At 43.2% G+C, this 21,347-nt stretch overlaps 1 long non-coding RNA gene across 1 annotated transcript; it reads right to left on the bottom strand.

Moving 5' to 3' along the window:
* Window positions 1-917: 917 nt before the first annotated feature.
* Window positions 918-3,026, bottom strand: LOC118558283. The gene is made up of 3 exons (XR_004928281.1): window positions 2,330-3,026; window positions 2,067-2,228; window positions 918-1,867 (listed from the first exon to the last, which is right to left on the bottom strand). It is a non-coding gene; the product is annotated as an uncharacterized LOC118558283 (long non-coding RNA).
* Between the last annotated feature and the right edge of the window lie 18,321 nt (window positions 3,027-21,347).

Genomic DNA, 21,347 nt, shown 5'->3' with positions numbered 1-21,347 from the left:
ACTCAATTAGTTTTTGAAAGAAAAAGTGTTATAATTATTTTATTCCATAGATATGTTTTTTTTTATACGTATATACGCTTAAAATCTACCAAATTATGACCATTTAAAACTTTCATCAGCTCATCAAACAGGAACAGATTCTGGTAGATCTGGACTGGATTCAGCAGAACTGAACATCTGTAGAAGTTAATAAGATGAATAAAATCCAGACTGACTGGATGCATCATCTTAGCCATCATCATCATCATCATCATCATCCAGGAAATATCTGATCCCTGAAACCTCGTTTCCTCTAATTCTCCATCTTCACGGTCTTCCAACAGCACCAATGCATCCACCGTGCAGCTTTATGCACGACTGTTTAATTGCTGCTCTGGCACATCTGTGAAGGCTCCATTACTGCTGAACGCTACATCCAGGTTCTGGAGCAACATCTGCTGCCATCCAAGCAACGTCTTTTTCAGGGACGTCCTGCTTATTTCAGCCAGACAACGTTGATCCACAGTCTGCTCCTGTTACAACAGCGTGGCTTCGTAGAGAAAGAGTCCAGGTTCTAGACGGTTCTGCAGTCCAGACCCGTCTCCTGTTGACAATGTGTGGCTCATCATGAAGCACAAAATACAACAACAGAGACCCCCGACTGTTGAGACACTGAAGTTGTCCATCAAGCAGGAATGGGAAAGATTTCCTCCTAAAAGCTTCAACAATCAGTGTCCTCAGCTCCCAGAAGCTTATTGGCTGTTAAAAGGAAAAGTGAAGCAACACCGTGGTAAACAGAACCTGTTCAGCTTTTAGGAACGTGTTGCAGGGCTCAGAGGAAAAATATTAGCTAAAAAAACAAAACAATAATTTATCAGTTTGAACATCAAATATCTTCTTTTTGTAGCATATTCAACATGAGCTGAACAGGATTTGCAAATCATATTTTATTTCTATTTACATTTTAAACAACGTTCAACTTCAGTGGAACTGGGTTTATATTTTTAATAACTGGACCAGCATCTCTGTTAATAAAGTTATTTATTCTCATCATCAGGTATTTCTACTAGAATCCACTGATTTACCACAGAATCAGCTCTGAATTATAGACCACAGTACATCATTCTTCCATCAGCGATGTCCTCCATAAAGATAAATGTTTTCTTCTGTAGAACCAAAAATCAGGGATTAAAACTACATGTTGACACATTTTAACAACATTTCCTTTCCTGAAAACTGTTCATGGAAATAAATCACAGTAACAAAAACAGAAAATGATTCTCAGTAAAAACAATTCAATCAAACCGGACCAACTCTGGGTTTCTCCCCAACTCTACGGCTCCTTTCAGGACCGCTTCCTGGGGTCTAAGAGGACACAGGACTTTATACTGATGTCCAAACTGATCAGTGATGAACTGACGGAGCATCTGGCTCTCAGCAAGGCCCCCCACTAACACAATAAACCCAATGTTGGAGTTTTTATTTAACATTTCTTTGAGACTCTCAGTGATTCCCTGCAGACTGTCATCAAAGAAAGACCTCAGTTTGTCTCTGGAGATTTTGATGACTCCGTCCTCCCAGGAAGCTCCTTCCACTGAAGCAAAGAACGTTTCAATGTCTTTCTCTCTCTGAGCTTCTTCTCTCAGCTTATCTGGGCAGCTGATCTGAACATCTTCATCTAAATGTTTGAGACGAGCAAATTCAAACATCATTTTCCGAACCTCACTGGGGAAGTTTTGTTCATATTCTCTCCAGACTTCATCAGAGAAAATTTCTCCGAGGAACTCCTTTAAATTTTCCTCTGCCAGATAACGTCTAAAGTCTTTGTCCAGCTTCTTCAAGGCTCCTGCTTCCAGGACTTCATAACTAATGAAGCGAACATGTCGATCTTTTGACAAACAGGAAAATAATAAAACAGAATAAAGGAGAAATCTCAGAAAACAACTTATTTCACATTCAAACTCACATCCAGCAAACATTAATCTAAAAGTTTACATCAATCCTCATTTATCTGGATTCTTAGTGTGAACAAAGATTTTAAAGCTCGTCTGTCAATAAACATTTAAATAACCATGTTTAACATTTACCTCCACAGTCGACAACAAGGTACCGTTTCCTGTCTGGGTTTCTGGTCTCCAGCAGAACTTTGGTTCCTTCTGGTTCCTTCTTAAAGTGAACTGCCACCTGATCTTGGTTCTGGTTCTCCAGCAGAACTCTGGTTTCTCCTGGTTCTGGACCTCCTGCTGGATCTGTTCAAACACAGAGACCTCACTGAGCTGCAGGATGAAACATGTTCAGTGTTTTCAGCTTCAGGCTCAGCTGGAGGTTTTTAGGTCGGTTTATTTCTCACCATCTCTGTCACCAGAGTCTGTGATGCTGGAAAACTCTGGAGAAGTTTCCAGATCAGTGACTCTGAGTCAAAGCAGCTCCATCAGACCAACCTTAGAAGGTGAACTAATGCAGTAAAAATGGACAGGGAGAGTTTTTCTGTCTGAGTGACGTGTCTTTGACAGATATTGGAGGAAAAGATGCTGAAGGTGTCATGATTCAGTGTTAGAGGAGGTGATGCTACGTCTGATAATAAAGCCCTGAGGCCTGAGATGAGGCTCCATTTAAAAAATGTCATTTAAACAGAAACATTTAATTTCTCTGAAGTCATGAGACTCAGGGAGAGATTGGAGTTGATGAAGAAACAAAACTGAAATGTTTGCTGAAATGTAGAAGAATGAGACCTACGGCCCTGCAAGGATGAGTGGGTATAGATAATTGATGGATAGATATAAATCTCTCAGACTCAAACAGGAACTCAGGACCATTAATCCATCTGCTGAGCTCCAAGAAGTCCTCCGCTCTCATCCCTCCTGATGCCTCATCTGCTGGATGGTCTTCAGAGCTCACATATCTCCTCTGGTTCGCTGGTGCAGCTTCTCTGATGATGGACGCTCTGCTAGCAGCAAAGCTATGAACCTCTTTGCTTCACTGCAGATGTATTTCAGGACGGAGGTGCTGTCAGTCCAGAAAACAGAGGTCTCAGGGTTCAGATGTAACTCTCCGTGAAGCAGTTAGTCCATGAGAACAGAGAGGACAGCTGCAGTGAGCTCCAGACCAGGGATGGTCGTCTGCTTGGAGAAACTCTGGTCTTTCCCAGGAGGAAGGTGAGGCCATCATGATGCTCAGTTTGTGATTTAAACAGGAAACTGTAGCTTGTCCCACCTGGCTGGCATCAGAGAAGTGGAGGAGCTGTGCTAGAACAACAGGGACAAGACAACAAGACAGGTTGGCAGCGATGATGAAGGGAGCAGAAATCCCAGGAGATCAGTGAGCTCACTGCTGACAGGATTCCCCTTCTTCTATGGAGCGCTCTGGAAGTGAGCTTCTGGATCTGAATGCATCACTTTGAGGGAATCACTGCAGTCCAAGAGCCGCTGCACTGGAAGCTCATCTCCATCCATCTCCAACGTTTCCTTTGCTCTGTTGTCTGAGATGTTTGCAGCGCTGCACGGCTGTTACTGAGCCGCCTGGAGAGCCTGAATCCTCCTTTACTGCAGAGAGCTTTAAAATCCTGAATAAATGTTACTGCTTCCTCTTCCTCAGAGGTTTTAAACCATCATCCAGATAAAAATCCTGCTGGATCGTATCGACCACTTCAGCTGGAAACTGCTGGGATTTGTCTCCTGCTGGTTTTCTTCCTGCATAATCTGCAGAGCTCAGAGAGGACACGGCTCCAGACAGATGGACTTTATCAGATATTCTTTGGGAATCAGTGAAGTGTCGCCATTAGGCCACCAGAGGAAGTGAAGGAAGTTTCTCTGTTTCTCTGGAACATGGACCTGGTGAAACATCTACCAGAACTGCAATGGACTCTTGTCTAAAGCTAGAAGAAGTCCCACAGCTGAGATGGTCCGGTCCTTTAACAGCTGCTGGTTCAGAGAAATCCCTTTAAATGTTGCAGCTCAATCAGAAACAACCAGTTTGTCTTTTCTGGGTGATAAACACCATGGTGGGGTAGATACCAGACTTTTCCTCCACCGTCCATTCAGGGATCATCAGGAACAGTTTCAGCAGATCCATCACAGATCAGGTCCTCCATTAATGAGATGTAATCCTTCTTGAAGCTCTTCTTCTAAAACTTTCTCTTCCAGCCTTGAAGACGTTGCTCTGCAGTCCAGAGGTTCACTGGTTAGATGCAGTTTTCAGCTTTAAAGGGGAAGTCAGTCCAATAATGTCCATCAGTTCATTGTTCTGGATTGTTCATAATATTCAGAAACTTGATTTCTTCTCTGGACGTTTCAATCTGCTCTGGTGATGTTTTTTCGTTGAAGTCATGATGGTATTGTTCAATCAACGTTGTTTCCAGATGTTCAGCAGAAATCCTGGTAGCAGTGGCAGCAGGGCAGCCTGTCTGGTTCCTCTCACTCTGAAGTGGACCATTGATGACCCGTCCAGCTCTGGTCCAGACTGCATCTGGGCCTTCGTCCTGACTCTTCATCAGCTCCACGGCTCCTTTACTTTAGGAGCTTCTCTGCCAATCAGCAAACCTCCATCAGCATCCATGTTGTGGAGCTGCAGGTACGGCCACTTGTCTCCATCCTCCAGTTGTGGAGCGTTCCACCTTGAAACAGGAATTATTTATTGTGTCGTAACGTCTGGAGGTTCAATGAAACCATTTTTATCAAGTGCTGCTACTTGTAGACAAGAGATGATGTTTGTTCTCATGATGTCTTCATGTCCCGTTGTTCACAACTGAATTCTTGTTATTTTGTCTTTCAACAGCAGTTTTCTGGTCAAACTTTCTGTGTAAAATGTGTTTCTGCTGCCCGGGTCCAGAAATGCAGAAATCTGCACAGTTGTCTTAGTTTCTGGACTCCTGACCTGGACAGCAATGATAGAAAGGACTGAGTGATCTTCATCATCATCATCCTGATATGGCTACAGCTTGGAGTCATTGTGGAGGTAGCACTCAGAGGATGCTGTGGAAGTTTGGAGGACCATCCTGCAGCTTCCTGGTCAATGTGGACACTGAGATGTCCTCAGTGACGTCCAGAACCGTCCTGAAGACCTCTGCAGTCTCTGCTCATGTGTCCCAGTTTTAAACAACGAAAATACATTAATTTACCTTAATAAAGTTCACTATTTCTCTGTGTGGATTCTCATTTAACTTAAAATATTACTTTAATATTATTTAGGAGTCAGTAGAAGCAGCTGTGGGTTTGTAGGACTTTCTCTTATTTCCAGGTATTCATTCATTCTTCACTGCAGTAACATTTATAATAAAACTGCTTCCTGTCTTCTTCTGCTTTGTAAAGCTGCTGTTGGTGTTTTTAGAGTTGGTCTGTTGTTGGTCCAGGATAATAATAAATGGATCAGATGCAACTTTAACTTGTTTATCAATGAAAGCAACAAGATCAGTGAATAACTCTCTGACCTCTTTTCTCCTGCAGGTCTCAGGACACATTTCTCCATTTCTCATTTTATTTGGCAGCTTTAGGATGAAGTTCCTCATATTTGATGGTAAATTCAGTTCTTCCATATGTGTCATTATGTTCTGTCAGATTTAAGCATCACTATAAAAACAGGGAAAATGTTTGCAGTGATTTTTCCTAATTTTTAATGACTGTCCAGTTGTTAATTTTATCCATATATTCATGTGTAATTCTGTATTAGTTTCCAAAATGTTCAGACAGAAAACTTTTAGCTCTGAGAAAACTCAGCTCTGATGGTGAATGCTGGCAGCTACAAGGTCTCTAGACTGCCCCCTGGTGGATTGTTCTAGAAAGTGCAAACAGTCCAGTTGGATGTTTTATCCTCCAGGTTCTCAGAGGCTCTGATTAATGATTTGTAGTGAAGAGGGTCTCCATCAACAACAGGATGTTTTCTGGAGGAAACACAGAGCTCTGATGTTGCTGAACCAACATGGCAATGACGTCATTTAGCTTCTGCTTAAAGGTATACTATGCAACCGGGGTTGATATCCAGCGAGGCTCCCCCCAGAGGGCGAAAGTAAAAGTGCACTGTCGTAAAGATGCTCAGCTGTTCTGGCTTCTCCGTCAAGCCAGGCGCGGTTGTTTTGAGCTTAGCAGACAGGCGAACTCAACGAATCACCATGTCTACTAACAGTGAAAGTATGAACATGCACAGAGAGAGAGAGAGAAAAACCATTCCAATGCACTGTTTCACCTAGGAATTTGCTTCCCGGACGAGGGGGGGGGGGAGAAAAGCTGTGCGCGATGGAGGGGGGGGGGGGGGGGGTGGGGGAGAGAGACAAGCTTTGTGCGACCGGCAGAGCGGGGGATATGGAGTTAGTTTTTTTGGGGTTTTTTTTGGAATGTTGGCGAGGCGGTAGCGTGAGGGAAACCATTCCAATGTTACTTACAATTGCATCAGCAGAAACGCGAGGTCTGCGTCAGCCTTGTAGCCTTCTTTTTCTTTTAGTTCTCGCCATTTGGAAAATGCTTGCCCGATGTTCATCCGTGTACGACCCTTCTCTCTGTCCAGAGCTCTTTTCCTCTTTCTTGCCTGCTCCGACATGGGCTTTCGCTGTTTTCTCGCTGGTTCCGCCATGATAACTGCACAAATCTAGCAACGAGCATGTCTTTCACTGGGGGCATGTAGCAGTTCTCGCCGTAAAGCAAGACCGACTCTCGCGATGAACTTGAGACTTCTGAGCCTGTTGGTTCGGGCCGAGGGCTCCTGCAATGGGGTACCGCGCACGTGACGTCACCGTCTCAAGAGCAACGCTCCTTTTGCCGCTTAGGTAGGGCAGACAGTTACAGAACGCACGGAGTACCGCAACAGAACCAGCGATATGACCGACTTTGCAGCCATTAAACTTTCCCAAGACGGTGTCCCAGGCGCACGGTTTACTGGTCGCACTGTGAAGAACACACCAACCTTCAGCTCAAACGATGGCTTGAGTGTCGAGGGCTTAAAAAGACTGGAAAACGGGGCGAGTTGATGAACGGTAAGCTTTGTTTTTTTTTTTCCTGCGCACCGATCATGGCGGCTTCGGCCGTTTTTTTTTTTGTTTGCAGTCACCGTCCAGGAATCGGTATATGTTTAATGTTTGTCTCATTTGAAATGTTTTTGAGTAGGCTATCCTGGTAGCAGGGTATCATGTTAGCGCCTGCTACCATGATAGCCTGTATGCTATCATGGTAGCAGGCGCTTCATTATTAACATGTCGGCCACCAAAATACTCTTACCTTGACTTGATGTCGCTGGAATTGGGTCAGGATGTTCTTCGGTTGTGCCCTTTCCTCCGACAAAATGCTTGCTACATATGTAGGCCGTCCGCACACATTTCTCCTTGGCACTCTTGAATTTCGGGAAAGTAATGAAGAAAACATCCTTCATATGCGGACGATCAGCGTACCTCGAGTCGCTGTTGCACGTTCCACAGCAACAATGTTTATAAACCATGGTCTTAGATTTGGAAAAAGCAGTCGTTTTAACGAGTAAAACCTAGGCTAACGCACGTCTCTTTTACAGCAAAACAGCGGCGGGTTTCCGGAGTTTGCCCCACTGCGTACCACGTGATGTGACGTCATCGTGACGTTACGTTTCTAAAAATAGCTCGCTCGCGGTACCCCATTGCAAGTGCGGTATTTCCCCTACAGACCACCAGGGGGCCAGAAAACCTTAGTTTGACCTGAAATGACTCATTTAATCATCCAAAACGGTATGGAACACATTAATTAACTGAAAAATGTTGCATAGTATGCTTTTAATGTCAATAAAGCTGTTAGATGATCATTTCTATTTCTGGCTGCAGCTGCGTACTGAGTTTAGACTTTACTGAACATTTATTTGGGCTCAGACACTTTATGGGATGTCAGCGCTTTGAGTTGCTGGCTTTTGTTTTAGCTGGACAGATGTTGATCAAAGGTGGTTTAAGGAACATTAACATTTTATTTAGCTTCAGGACAAACATGTCGGCACATTAATTGAGTTTTAGTGCTAATCACGGCTAAAACCAACCTTTGGTAGGAGGGCACTAGGTGTCGCTTTGACCAATCAGCTCAGGACCTTCTGCTGAATGTCCCTCCTTTCCCTGAATGGATCTGATGGATCAGAACCAGCAGGTCCAGATTAATGTGCAGAACATGGAGAGCTACACATTATCAATCTGGGTTGCCAGGTCAGTCTATGATCAGGGATTGGTCCATGAAGGAACAAAGCAAAATGCAGAGCAATGGTCACAGATCTGTCAGAGCACCTTCCATTTCCAGATCAGAGACTACAAAGAGAGAAGCAACCAGGAAGGTTTGTTACAGATTTACTGAAAAGTGACGCAGCAGATAAATGTTGATTCAGGGAAGCAGAATGCAGAGGGTGTCAGAAGAAAGGACACGTTGGAAAAGCTTGTTGTTCCCGACCAGAGAGGCAACAAGACAAGCCAGCAGACTGGACCAGACATCTAGAGGCCTCATCAGAAGCGGTTCCAGTCCAGAAAGAGGACAACGATGGATCACAGGGGATGGACACAAGGACACATGAACATGTTCAGGACATCCACCATCCTCCAGAGAAGCTGACAACTCTACGTGTCAAGATGAAAGAAGGGAAGTTCTGCAAAGAAAAACTCTGTTCCAGACTTTTTGAATCAGAACCAAACATTAACTTTAGTGTTGAACTGTTCTCTGGAAAAACTGGAAAAGCAAACATTTGTCCTGAATGTGGAGCAGAAACTGATAAACCTTGTTATGTGAATGTAAGGGTTAATGGGAAGCAGCTGAAGATGGAAGCAGGAGCTGCTGTCTCTGTGAAATCTGAGAGACCGTACAAGAGTAAATTTAAAATCTAAAAATGTGAACTAAAACCTTAGAGCCAACAGTCACTGAGGCTGAAAGGTAAACTTACTGTGACTGAGCTGCAGAGGCACTAATCTCACACTGAACCTGCTGCTAGTAGAAGGAAATGGTCCAGCCTTCCTGGGAAGGGACTGGATAAAACAGCTGAAGCTGGATTGGTCTCCTGTAAACGGAGGAACTACTGAGAGTTTAGAGGAGTTATGGAACAGATACTCAGAGGTATGTGAGCTCTAGGCAAGGTCACTGGTTTTAAAGCAGAACTACAAGTGATACCAGGGACCATTACCTAGTTTATAAACCCGCTTCTGTCCCTTATGCCCTTCAGGAAGCTGCTGAAACTCAGTTAATCCAGATGGAAGCAGATGGAGTTATAACTCCTGTTGATCACAGTGAACGGGCGACACCCACACTGAACATTCCTGAAGTGGATCAGTCAGGATCTGTGGGGATTATAAAGAGTCAATCAACCCTCTGCTGGAAGTGGATCAGGATCCTATTCTGTGATCCACCTGTCTGTGGTGACGGCACCATGACCAGGTTTTCTCTGCTTAAACCAGAGCTCTCTCAGGTTTCCCAACCAGCACAGCATCCAAAGAGCTCAAAGGACCAAAGGAAACTCAGGAGCTTCTCTGTGGGTCAGTCAGTCCTGCTGAGAAACTACAGCAGGGAGAGAAATGCTTGATGCAGCAGTTCCTGATGTTTTGGCTCCTGTAACTTACATGCTGATGGTAAATGGAACATGTGTTAAGAGACGTGTGAATGAAACGTTGGAGGCAGAAAGGAAGTGTGGGATTCCAGAAGATGTTGCATCAAATGCTGCATTAAACTGGGATTGCTCATCTGATCCACTCAGTGATGTAACGGACACAGAAAGTGTTGCTGTTGAGGAAAGGCAGCAAAGTCAGGACTGATGCAGGAACTGTTCAGAGTTCAAAAGGCGTGGAGCATCTGAAGATAAATATTAGAGCTGCTCAATGTTTGGACTTAAAGAAATGGAGAACAGCTTCAAGAACTCATGTTAAAACAGAGTTAATGTTCAGTCTACAGGGAGGAAACTGTAGTGTTCAGATCTCTGTTATATCTACTAAAACATGATGCTGTGATGCAACGTGGTTATGTTCATTATCACCACCAGGGGGAGCCTGGGAGTAAACTACAGCAGAGCAATGGCTGCTCTGAACATGGAGACAGCAAGTTATTTAGTGGTCTGTGGTTCCTAATAAAGCCTCGGTCCAGTTCTCATTTCTCCTGGTCTCTCCCTGCTTTGCCTGAGAAATCGTTACGTCTGTGAGACACAATGAGGGCGAGGCAAACTTTCCAGCTGATCGGCCTCCAATCCTGAAGGCAAATGTAACTCAGATCATCTCCTGATGCATTATGGGGGTTCTGGTTGACTCAGAAGTCCAAATCCAAATGCAGCTCTGTGTGTCGGTTTGATTCCCAGTTGGCAGACAAACATCAAGGTCCATGTCCCAGGCCTCCTGCTGCCTCTCCTGCTAGGACTCCTGCAGGACTGCTGGACAGACGCCTGACTGACTGACAGACTGGTAGAAAACCACAGAACCACCACCAGCATCCTGGTCTTCCCTAAGCCCACGTATTTATACCCCAAACGCCCCGTGGCCAGAACCAGAACATCAATATATATAAACTGAAGACGTTAAACACATATAAACAACTTTAATTAAAGATAAATACTAATGACTGAGCTAAAATGGCCTCCATAGGAAAGTTTAAGGCCAGAACCACTGCTGGTCCAAAAGAACACAAAGACCCGTCCCACAAAAAGTCTGATTGATCCCCAAGATTTCTGGGAAAGTCTTTGATGGATCAAAAGAAACTGAAGCAAAGCAGCAAGTCTGACTCTGATGTTTAATAAAAGAGTGGCCTAGTCAAAGTCTGGACTGAAATGAGTCTAAGATGCTGTGAAATAACCTCAGACATCGACTCCTGCTGGAAAATCCTTCAATGTGGCTGAATTAAAAATATTCTGCAAACAAGAGTGGAACAAAATTCCTCCTCAGAGATTTAAAGATTTATTTTCAGAAACTAAAAAAGGTTTTTGAGTCGAGATTATTATTAGATTTAGGAGGAAATTTACTTTTTACACACACAGATTGGTTTGGATACCTTTGTATTATTTTAGTAATGAATTAAGTGATGATTTGTATTTATTAGGCCCGAGCAGCGAAGCGCTGCGAAGGCCTATTGTTTCTGTGTTGTTTCTTATTATTATTATTAGGCCCGAGCAGCGAAGCGCTGCGAAGGCCTATTGTATCTGTAGTGTTAATTAGGCCCGAGCAGCGAAGCGCTGCGAAGGCCTATTGTTTCTGTGTTGTTTCTTCTTCTTCTTCTTATTATTATTAGGCGCCTGCCATAGCATTTGCAATGAGGAGGCAGTGCTGTGCGAAGCACAGCACTGCCTCCCATGCAAATGCATGGAGGCACCTATTACTATTCACCTCTAAACGGACTATTTATTAGGCGCCTGCCATAGCATTTGCAATGAGGAGGCAGTGCTGTGCGAAGCACAGCACTGCCTCCAATGCAAATGCATGGAGGCACCTATTACTATTCACCTCTAAACGGCTTATTTCTTATTCTTTATTTTTCTTACATCACGATAAATGCGGCCCGAACCGTAGCGAGCACCCCCACGATATAGGTATCAAAACTTGTGGCTCGATTACGAGATGTGTGCTACTACTTTTATTGGGGTTTCGAGTTACCATGGCAACAAAATTAGCGAAAAACCACCCCCAAAAAACCCATAGGAATGAATGGAGCCGGGTAGAAAGAAAGCCTCAAAAAAGCCTCAAAATGACCATTTTCAACGCTGTACTGTGTCGCCATGCTTTCACCTATGAACACCGTTTAACTTCCAGTTTGTAGATATATCTGTGAACTACTCAGAAGTGAAAACGGGATGTGGATATCTTTTATCGTCTCCTCACAGTTACTCCTCAAAGCTCATGTCCAAAAATCTGCCAAATCATCGTTTACAATGAAAGTCAATGACGGAATTCTCCAACCGCTAGAGTGGCCCACTCTAGCTTTTTTAAAGATTTCAAAACTCCGAACAACTTGACCTTACTCGCTCAATTTTCACTCTACGTAGACAAATTATACATCAAAACGTAGGTATTTTTGTCAGGCTTCGGGAAATGTAACCCTCATTGGTGTGGCATTTATAGATTTTTCGCAAATCACCTCAGAGCGACACAAACCCGAAACCTCCCCCATTCATTTCCTATGGAGCGGTTTTGAAAAATGACGTCTGGAAATCCAAAACATCACATGTTTTCGCATCGTCACTACTCCTAAACCGTTTTATTTACAGGCATGAGACTTTCACACATGAATGTCCCAACCCTTCTGGCACTCAAGAAAAATGAATTTTGTGGATATCTGTTACTGTTTTTCCACAGGAACAATTTGTTCGGGAGTAGCGAATGTGCAAAATCCTGAAATCGCTTTGGAGCTGCATTTTCCCACATCATCCACTTTTTTACATCGTCGCTGTGCCTACACCGATTTTTGTAAAAATATGAAAATGAGCTACATGGTCATCAAAAGCCTGCTGATACTCACAGTGAAAGAATTATTTTGATATCTCTTATACTTTTTTAGCCAGAGCGATTTGTTCGGGACCATTTTCAGAGGATTTCTGAAATTTCATAAAAATGTCCTTTAGATCATAATTTTTTACGCCTTTATTAAACTTTTTCCAGCAAAAACCGATAACAAGTCTTCTTCCCCTATCCGTTACGAAATAAACACAGAAAAAATTACGTATCTACCATTTACGGTTCCGGAGAAATCGTGCATTGTTCGAGGCAAAGTTCTCCATTATAATCCAATAGGCTGACTTGGACAAAAAGTGTCTGCACTTCTTTTAGACTGGCCCGCTGCAGCTGTGTCAGTGAGTTTCCATGACGACGGAACTCTGAGGGCCAGTGGGAGACGTTCCATTGAGATACAATGGCAACTTTCATCGCTCACTGCAGTGGCTGTGATTAATGTAGAAATCTGAAATTCGCACAGTCACTTCCTCTTAACATTTTAAAATTTTCATGTGACTTTCAGTCATGTGTCAGTTTTCTGTGCCATTTTGGATTTCACATGCTTTCCTATTGGGCCTTTGCTTCTAACAGGACCTGGCATGATGCCCAGACATGACCCAATTGGCCAATACAGCACCACCCACATGTGGGAAATGGCACTACACACCATTTTGGTCAAATGTTGAGTTCTGGGCCCAGATGTGGTGAGGCTGAGTTTCTAAAGGAGGCCAATCTGTCCCATGAACTTTTGTCACGTTTGGTGACATTAAGTATTGGCACCCCTATTTGAGGCACTTCCCAGTACAGGATTTGGACAAAACTGAGAGTACAATCACCTGGTGATACTGAACACAATGTTGTTAGCGGCTAACAGTTAGCATGTTGCTAACCGGAAGTAGCTCTAGGAACGTCTCACCAACTTTTGCTTCACAGACTCTGTTCGTACTTTAGAGAGAAAGCTCCACAACAAATTTGGGCTACGTCGCATAAAGCATATCCCAGCTATGAGGTGTCAAACATCCAATGCTTTTCAATGGGGGATTAAACCCCTTATGCTCCCAATAATGCGTGCCCATATATGGCGCTACAGTATAGTTCAAAGGGAGAGTGCAGGCTTAGCATGCAAGAGGTCGTGGGATCGATTCCCGGTGTGGGAGACTTACAGTTTTGTATTATAATCCCCACAGTGTGTATATTAAAACATGTGTGCTGATCCCATGAAGTATTTTTTTGTACCACCTTCCATTTTGAGTTACCATGGCAACGTTACAAACGACGTATTTTCTCCCTATTTGAGGCTCATCCCAGTACAGAATTTGGACCAAACTAACAGAGTACACTCACCCAGTGATACTAAACACAACCATGTTAGCGGCTAACTGTTAGCATGTTGCTAACCGGAAGTAGCTCTAGGAAGCCTGTACAAACTCCTGCTTGACAGATTTGGTGAATTTTAGGATTTTCTCCGTTTTCAGGAACTTCTCAGTACAGGATTTCAACCAAACTAACAGAGTAACATCACCCAGTGATACTGAACACAACCATGCTAGAGGCTAACTGTTAGCATGTTGCTAACCAGAAGTAGCTATAGGAAGGTCCTATCAACTTCTGCTTTTCCAGGGTTCTTCTGCCTTTATAGACAGAGAAAGGGCTGCAGCTGTCAGTGAGTCTCCATGACAACGCTGCTAGCAAGAGGCTCCTAGGAGGTCCATTGACTTAACATGGCACCTTTCAACGGCCGCTGCGGGGGCTGTGAAGACCTTAGGAAGCTGAAATTCGCAGTGTTGCTTCCTGTTGCTATTTCTGACGGTACGGTACGCACCAAGTGGCAGGCGCCTTGCTAAATTTCTTCAGAAATTTTTCTAGTTAGGCGCCTGCCTTGCATGTGCAATGAGGAGGCAGTGCTGTGCGAAGCACAGCACTGCCTCCCAATGCAAATGCATGGGCAGGGCCTATTACTATTCACCTCTAAAGGCGTCTCTTTATTAATATTAATATTCTTTATTTTTCTTCCTTCACGATTAATGCGGCCCAAAACATAGTGTGCACCCCCACAATATAGGCATCAAAACCTGTGGCTCGATTACGAGATGTGTGCTACTACTTTTATTGGGATTTCGAGTTACCATGGCAACAAAATAAGCGAAAAACCACCCCAAAACAACCCCATAGGAATGAATGGAGTCGGGGAGAAAGAAAGCCTCAAAAAACCCTCAAAAGGACCATTTTCAAAGCTGTACTGTGTCGCCATGCTTTCACCTATGAACACCGTTTAACTTCCAGTTTGTAGATATATCTGTGACCTACTCAGAAGTGAAAACGGGATGTGGATATCTTTTATCGTCTCTTCACAGTTACTCCTCAAAGCTCATGTCCGAAAATCAGCGAAATCATCGTTTACAATGAAAGTCAATGACGGAATTCTCCAACCGCTAGAGTGGCCCACTCTAGCTTTTTTAAAGATTTCAAAACTCCGAACAACTTGACCTTTCTCGCTCAATTTTCACTCTACGTAGACAAATTATACATCAAAACGTAGGTATTTTTGTCAGGATTCGGGAAATGTAACCCTCATTGGTGTGGCATTTATAGATTTTTCGCAAATCACCTCAGAGCGACACAAACCCGAAACCTCCCCCATTCATTTCCTATGGAACGGTTTTGAAAAATGACGTCTAAAAATCCAAAACATCACATGTTTTCGCATCGTCGCTACTCCTAAACCGTTTTATGTACAGACATGAGACTTTCACACATGAATGTCCCAACCCTTCTGGCACTCAAGAAAAATGAATTTTGTGGATAACTGTTACGGTTTTTCCACAGGAACAATTTGTTCGGGAGTAGCGAATGTGCAAAATCCTGAAATCGCTTTGGAGCTGCATTTTCCCACATCATCCACTTCTTTACATCGTCGCTGTGCCTACACCGATTTTTGTAAAAATATGAAAATGAGCTACATGGTCATCAAAAGCCTGCTGATACTCACAGTGAAAGAATTATTTTGATATCTCTTATACTTTTTTAGCCAGAGCGATTTGTTCGGGATCATTTTCAGAGGATTTCTGAAATTTCATAAAAATGTCCTTTAGATCATAATTTTTTACGCCTTTATTAAACTTTTTCCAGCAAAAACCGATAGCAAGTCTTCTTCCCTTATCCTTTACGAAATAAACACAGAAAAAATTACGTCTCTACCATTTACGGTTCCGGAGAAATCGTGCGTTGTTCGAGGCAAAGTTCTCCATTATAATCCAATGGGACTTATTGTGACCAAAGTGTCTGCACTTCGGCCGCTGCAGGTGTGTGAGTGAGTTTCCATGACGACGGAACTCTGAGGGCCAGAGCTAGACGCTCCATTGAGACACAATGGCAACTTTCATCGCTCACTGCAGTGGCTGTGATTAATGTAGAAATCTGAAATTCGCACAGTCACTTCCTCTTAACATTTTAAAATTTCCATGTGACTTTCAGCCATATGTCAGTTTTCGGTGCCATTTTGGATCAAACCACTTATGTTTCCAATAATGCATGCCCATATATGGCGCTACAGTGTAGCACAGATGGAAAGTGCAGGCTTTCCATGCAAGAGGTCGTGGGATCGATTCCCGGTATGGAAAACTTGGAGTTTTGTATTATAATCCTCACAGTGTGAATATCAAAACATGTGTGCTGATCCCATGAAGTATTTTTTGTACCACCTGCCATTTTGAGTTACCATGGCAACGTTATAAATGACGTTTTTTCTCCCTATTTGAGGCACATCCCAGTACAGGATTTGGACCAAACTGACAGAGTACACTCACCCAGTGATACCATACACAACCATGTTAGCGGCTAACGGTTAGCATGTTGCTAACCGGAATTAGCTCTAGGAAGCCTGTACAAACTTCTGCTTGACAGATTTGGTGAATTTTAGGATTTTCTCCCTTTTTAGGCACTTCTCAGTACAGGATTTCAACCAAACTAACAGAGTAACATCACCCGGTGATACTGAACACAGCCATGCTAGCGGCTAACCGTTAGCATGTTGCTAACCGGAAATAGCTTTAGGAAGGTCCTACCAACAGCTGCTTAGCCAGAGTTCTTCAACCTTTACAGACAGAGAGGGCTGTAGCTGTCAGTGAGTCTCCATGACAACGCTGCTAGCAAGAGGCTCCTAGGAGGTCCATTGACTTAACATGGCACCTTTCAACAGCCACTGCGAGGGCTGTGAAGACCGTAGGAACCTGAAATTCGCAGTGTTACTTCCTGTTGCTATTTCTGACGGTACGGTACGCACCAAGTGGCAGGCGCCTTGCTAAATTTCTTCAGAAATTTTTCTAGTTATTCTTTACTTCTTCTTCCGTCACGATTAATGCGGCCCGAACCGTAGCGTGGACCCCCACAATATAGGTATCAAAACCTGCGGCTCGATTACGAGATGTGTGCTACTACATTTATTGGGATTTCGAGTTACCATGGCAACAAAATTAGCGAAAAACCACCCCCAAAAAACCCATAGGAATGAATGGAGTCGGCTCGAAAGAAAGCCTCAAAAAAGCCTCCAAATGACCATTTTCAACGCTGTACTGTATCGTCATGCTTCCACCTACGAACACCATTTAACTTCCAGTTTGTAGATATTTCTGTGAACTACTCAGAAGTGAAAACGGGATGTGGATATCTGTTATCGTCTCCTCACAAATACTCCTCAAAGCTCATGTCCGAAAATCAGTGAAATCATCGTTTACAATGAAAGTCAATGACGGAATTCTCCAACCGCTAGAGTGGGCCACTCTAGCTTTTTTAAAGATTTCAAAACTCCGAACAACTTGACCTTACTCGCTCAATTTTCACTCTACATAGACAAATTATACATCAAAACGTAGGTATTTTTGTCAGGATTCGGGAAATGTAACCCTCATTGGTGTGGCCTTTATAGATTTTTCGCAAATCACCTCAGACCGACACAAACCCGAAACCTCCCCCATTCATTTCCTATGGAGCGGTTTTGAAAAATGACGTCTAAAAATCCAAAACATCACATGTTTTCGCATCGTCGCTACTCCTAAACCGTTTTATGTACAGACATGAGACTTTCACACATGAATGTCCCAACCCTTCTGGCACTCACAAAAAAGGAATTTTGTGGATAACTGTTACGGTTTTCCCGCAGGAACAATTTGTTCTGGAGTAGCGAATGTGCAAAATCCTAAAAACGCTTTGGAGCTGCATTTTACCACATCAACCACTTTTTTACATCGTCGCTGTGTCTACACCGATTTTTTAAAAAATATGAAAATGAGCTACATGGTCATCAAAAGCCTGCTGATACTCATAGTGAAAGAATTATTTTGATATCTCTTATACTTTTTTAGTTACAGCGATTTGTTCGGAACCGTTTTAAGAGGATTTCTGAAAATCCATAAAAATCCCATTTAGATCATAATTTTTTACGCCTTTATTAAACTTTTTCCAGCAAAAACCGATAGCAAGTCTTCTTCCCCTATCCGTTACGAAATAAACACAGAAAAAATTACGTCTCTACCATTTACGGTTCCGGAGAAATCGTGCGTTGTTCGAGGCAAAGTTCTCCATTATAATCCAATGGGACTTATTGTGACCAAAGTGTCTGCACTTCGGCCGCTGCAGGTGTGTGAGTGAGTTTCCATGACGACGGAACTCTGAGGGCCAGAGGAAAAAGCTCCATTGAGATACAATGGCAACTTTCATCGCTCACTGCAGCGGCTGTGATTAATGTAGAAATCTGAAATTCGCACAGTCACTTCCTCTTAACATTTTAAAATTTTCATGTGACTTTCAGTCATGTGTCAATTTTCTGTACCATTTTGGATATCACATGCTTTCCTATTGGACCTTTGCTTCCAACAGGACCTGGCATGATAACCAGACACGACCCAATTGGCCAATACAGCACCACCCACATGTGGGAAATGGCACTACACACAATTTTGGTCAAATGTTGAGTTCTGGGCCCAGATGTGGTGAGGCTGAGTTGCTAAAGGAGGCCAATCTGACCAATGAACTTTGGTCACGTTTGGTGACATTAAGTATTGGCACCCCTATTTGAGGCACTTCCCAGTACAGGATTTGGACCAAACTGACAGAGTACAATCACCCGGTGATACTGAACACAACCTTGTTAGCGGCTAACGGTTAGCATGTTGCTAACCGGAAGTAGCTCTAGGAAGGTATCACCAACTTCTGCTTCACAGAGTCTGTTCTTACTTTAGAGAGAAAGCTACACAAGAAATTTGGGTTACGTCGCATCAAGCATCTCCAAGCTATGAGGTGTCAAACATCCAATGCAGTATACAGTGTAGCTCAGAGGGAAAGTGCAGGCTTTGCATGCAAGAGGTCGTGGGTTCGAAACCCGGCGTGGTTGACTAAGATTTTTGTGTTATAATCCCCACAGTGTATATTAAAACATGTGTGCTGATCCCATTAAGTATTTTTTTGTACAAGCCGCCATTTTGAGTTACCATGGCAACATTATAAATGATGTATTTTCTCCCTATTTGAGGCTCATCCCAGTACAGGATTTGGACCAAACTAACAGAGTACACTCACCCAGTGATACCAAACACAACCATGTTAGCGGCTAACGGTAAGCATGTTGCTAACCGGAAGTAGCTCTAGGAAGCCTGTACAAACTTCTGCTTGACAGATTTGGTGAATTTTAGCATTTTCTCCCTTTTTAGGCACTTCTCAGTATAGGATTTCAACCAAACTAACAGAGTAACATCACCCGGTGATACTGAACACAGCCATGCTAGCGGCTAACCGTTAGCATGTTGCTAACGGAAATACTTTTTGACTTTCAGCCAAAAAGTAGCGTGCACCCCCACAATATAGGCATTAAAACCTGTGGCTCGATCTCGAGATGTGTGCTACTACTTTTATTGGGATTTCGAGTTACCATGGCAACAAAATTAGCGAAAAACCAACCCCCAAAAAACCCATGATAATCAATGAAGTCGGGTAGAAAGAAAGCCTCAAAAAAGCCTCCAAATGACCATTTTCAACGCTGTACTGTGTCGTCATGCTTTCACCTACGAACACCGTTTAACTTCCAGTTTGTAGATATATCTGTGACCTACTCAGAAGTGAAAACGGGATGTGGATATCTTTTATCGTCTCTTCACAGTTACTCCTCAAAGCTCATGTCCAAAAATCAGCGAAATCATCGTTTACAATGAAAGTCAATGACGGAATTCTCCAACCGCTAGAGTGGCCCACTCTAGCTTTTTTAAAGATTTCAAAACTCCGAACAACTTGACCTTACTCGCTCAATTTTCACACTATGTAGACAAATTCCGGAGAAATCGTGTGTTGTTCGAGGCAAAGTTCTCCATTATAATCCAATGGGACTTATTGTGACCAAAGTGTCTGCACTTCGGCCGCTGCAGGTGTGTGAGTGAGTTTCCATGACGACGGAACTCTGAGGGCCAGAGCTAGACGCTCCATTGAGATACAATGGCAACTTTCATCGCTCACTGCAGTGGCTGTGATTAATGTAGAAATCTGAAATTCGCACAGTCACTTCCTCTTAACATTTTAAAATTTCCATGTGACTTTCAGCCATGTGTCAGTTTTCTGTGCCATTTTGGATCAAACCACTTATGTTTCCAATAATGCATGCCCATATATGGCGCTACAGTGTAGCACAGATGGAAAGTGCAGGCTTTGCATGCAAGAGGTTGTGGGATCGATTCCCGGTATGGAAAACTTGGAGTTTTGTATTATAATCCTCACAGTGTGAATATCAAAACATGTGTGCTGATCCCATGAAGTATTTTTTGTACCACCCGCCATTTTGAGTTACCATGGCAACGTTATAAATGACGTTTTTTCTCCCTATTTGAGGCACATCCCAGTACAGGATTTGGACCAAACTGACAGAGTACACTCACCCAGTGATACCATACACAACCATGTTAGCGGCTAACGGTTAGCATGTTGCTAACCGGAATTAGCTCTAGGAAGCCTGTACAAACTTCTGCTTGACAGATTTGGTGAATTTTAGGATTTTCTCCCTTTTTAGGCACTTCTCAGTACAGGATTTCAACCAAACTAACAGAGTAACATCACCCGGTGATACTGAACACAGCCATGCTAGCGGATAACCGTTAGCATGTTGCTAACCGGAAATAGCTTTAGGAAGGTCCTACCAACAGCTGCTTAGCCAGAGTTCTTCAACCTTTACAGACAGAGAGAGGGCTGCAGCTGTCAGTGAGTCTCCATGACAACGCTGCTAGCAAGAGGCTCCTAGGAGGTCCATTGACTTAACATGGCACCTTTCAACGGCCGCTGCGAGGGCTGTGAAGACCGTAGGAACCTGAAATTCACAGTGTTACTTCCTGTTGCTATTTCTGACGGTACGGTACGCACCAAGTGGCAGGCGCCTTGCTAAATTTCTTCAGAAATTTTTCTAGTTATTTTTATTCTGCCCCCCTAAAGAGGGGCCTTTTTGGGGGCTTTATCATACTCAAAAACTCACCAAATTTGGCGGATGCAAGAAGACTGTTTAAAAATTTTGTATTTTAAGGTCGTCACAAAAATCAAAAGAAAAATGCCTCAACGGCGCCACCTAGCAATTTTCAAAGGACCCTTTGCTATTCACTTACTTCATCATAGAGACATGAATTTTGGTACAGTTATAGAGCTCACCAAGACGCTCAGAATTTACAATTAATGTCATAGTGCAAATATCACAGGAAGTCGGCCATTTTAGATTGAATGTCTGATTTTGACCCGATTTTTGACGTTTACAGCATTGGTATTTGATCGAACTCCTCCTAGAGATTTTGAGTGAGCGACTTGAAACTCGGTCAGTCTGATCATAAGGCATGGCCAAATAAAAGTTATCAAAACGGTGAGTTTTTGAGCATGGTGAAGGGGCGTTGGCAGGGGTCAAAGTTCACCTACTCGCCATAAAAGTGTTATATCTCCTACACAGACACACACAGAGGCACCAAACTTTCTGTGATTG

The sequence above is a fragment of the Fundulus heteroclitus genome, unplaced genomic scaffold (genome assembly GCF_011125445.2).
Source record: "Fundulus heteroclitus isolate FHET01 unplaced genomic scaffold, MU-UCD_Fhet_4.1 scaffold_120, whole genome shotgun sequence".
Lineage (NCBI taxonomy): Eukaryota > Metazoa > Chordata > Actinopteri > Cyprinodontiformes > Fundulidae > Fundulus > Fundulus heteroclitus.
Note: the sequence above shows the minus strand (reverse complement) of the source record. Positions and strands in the feature narration are given on the sequence as shown.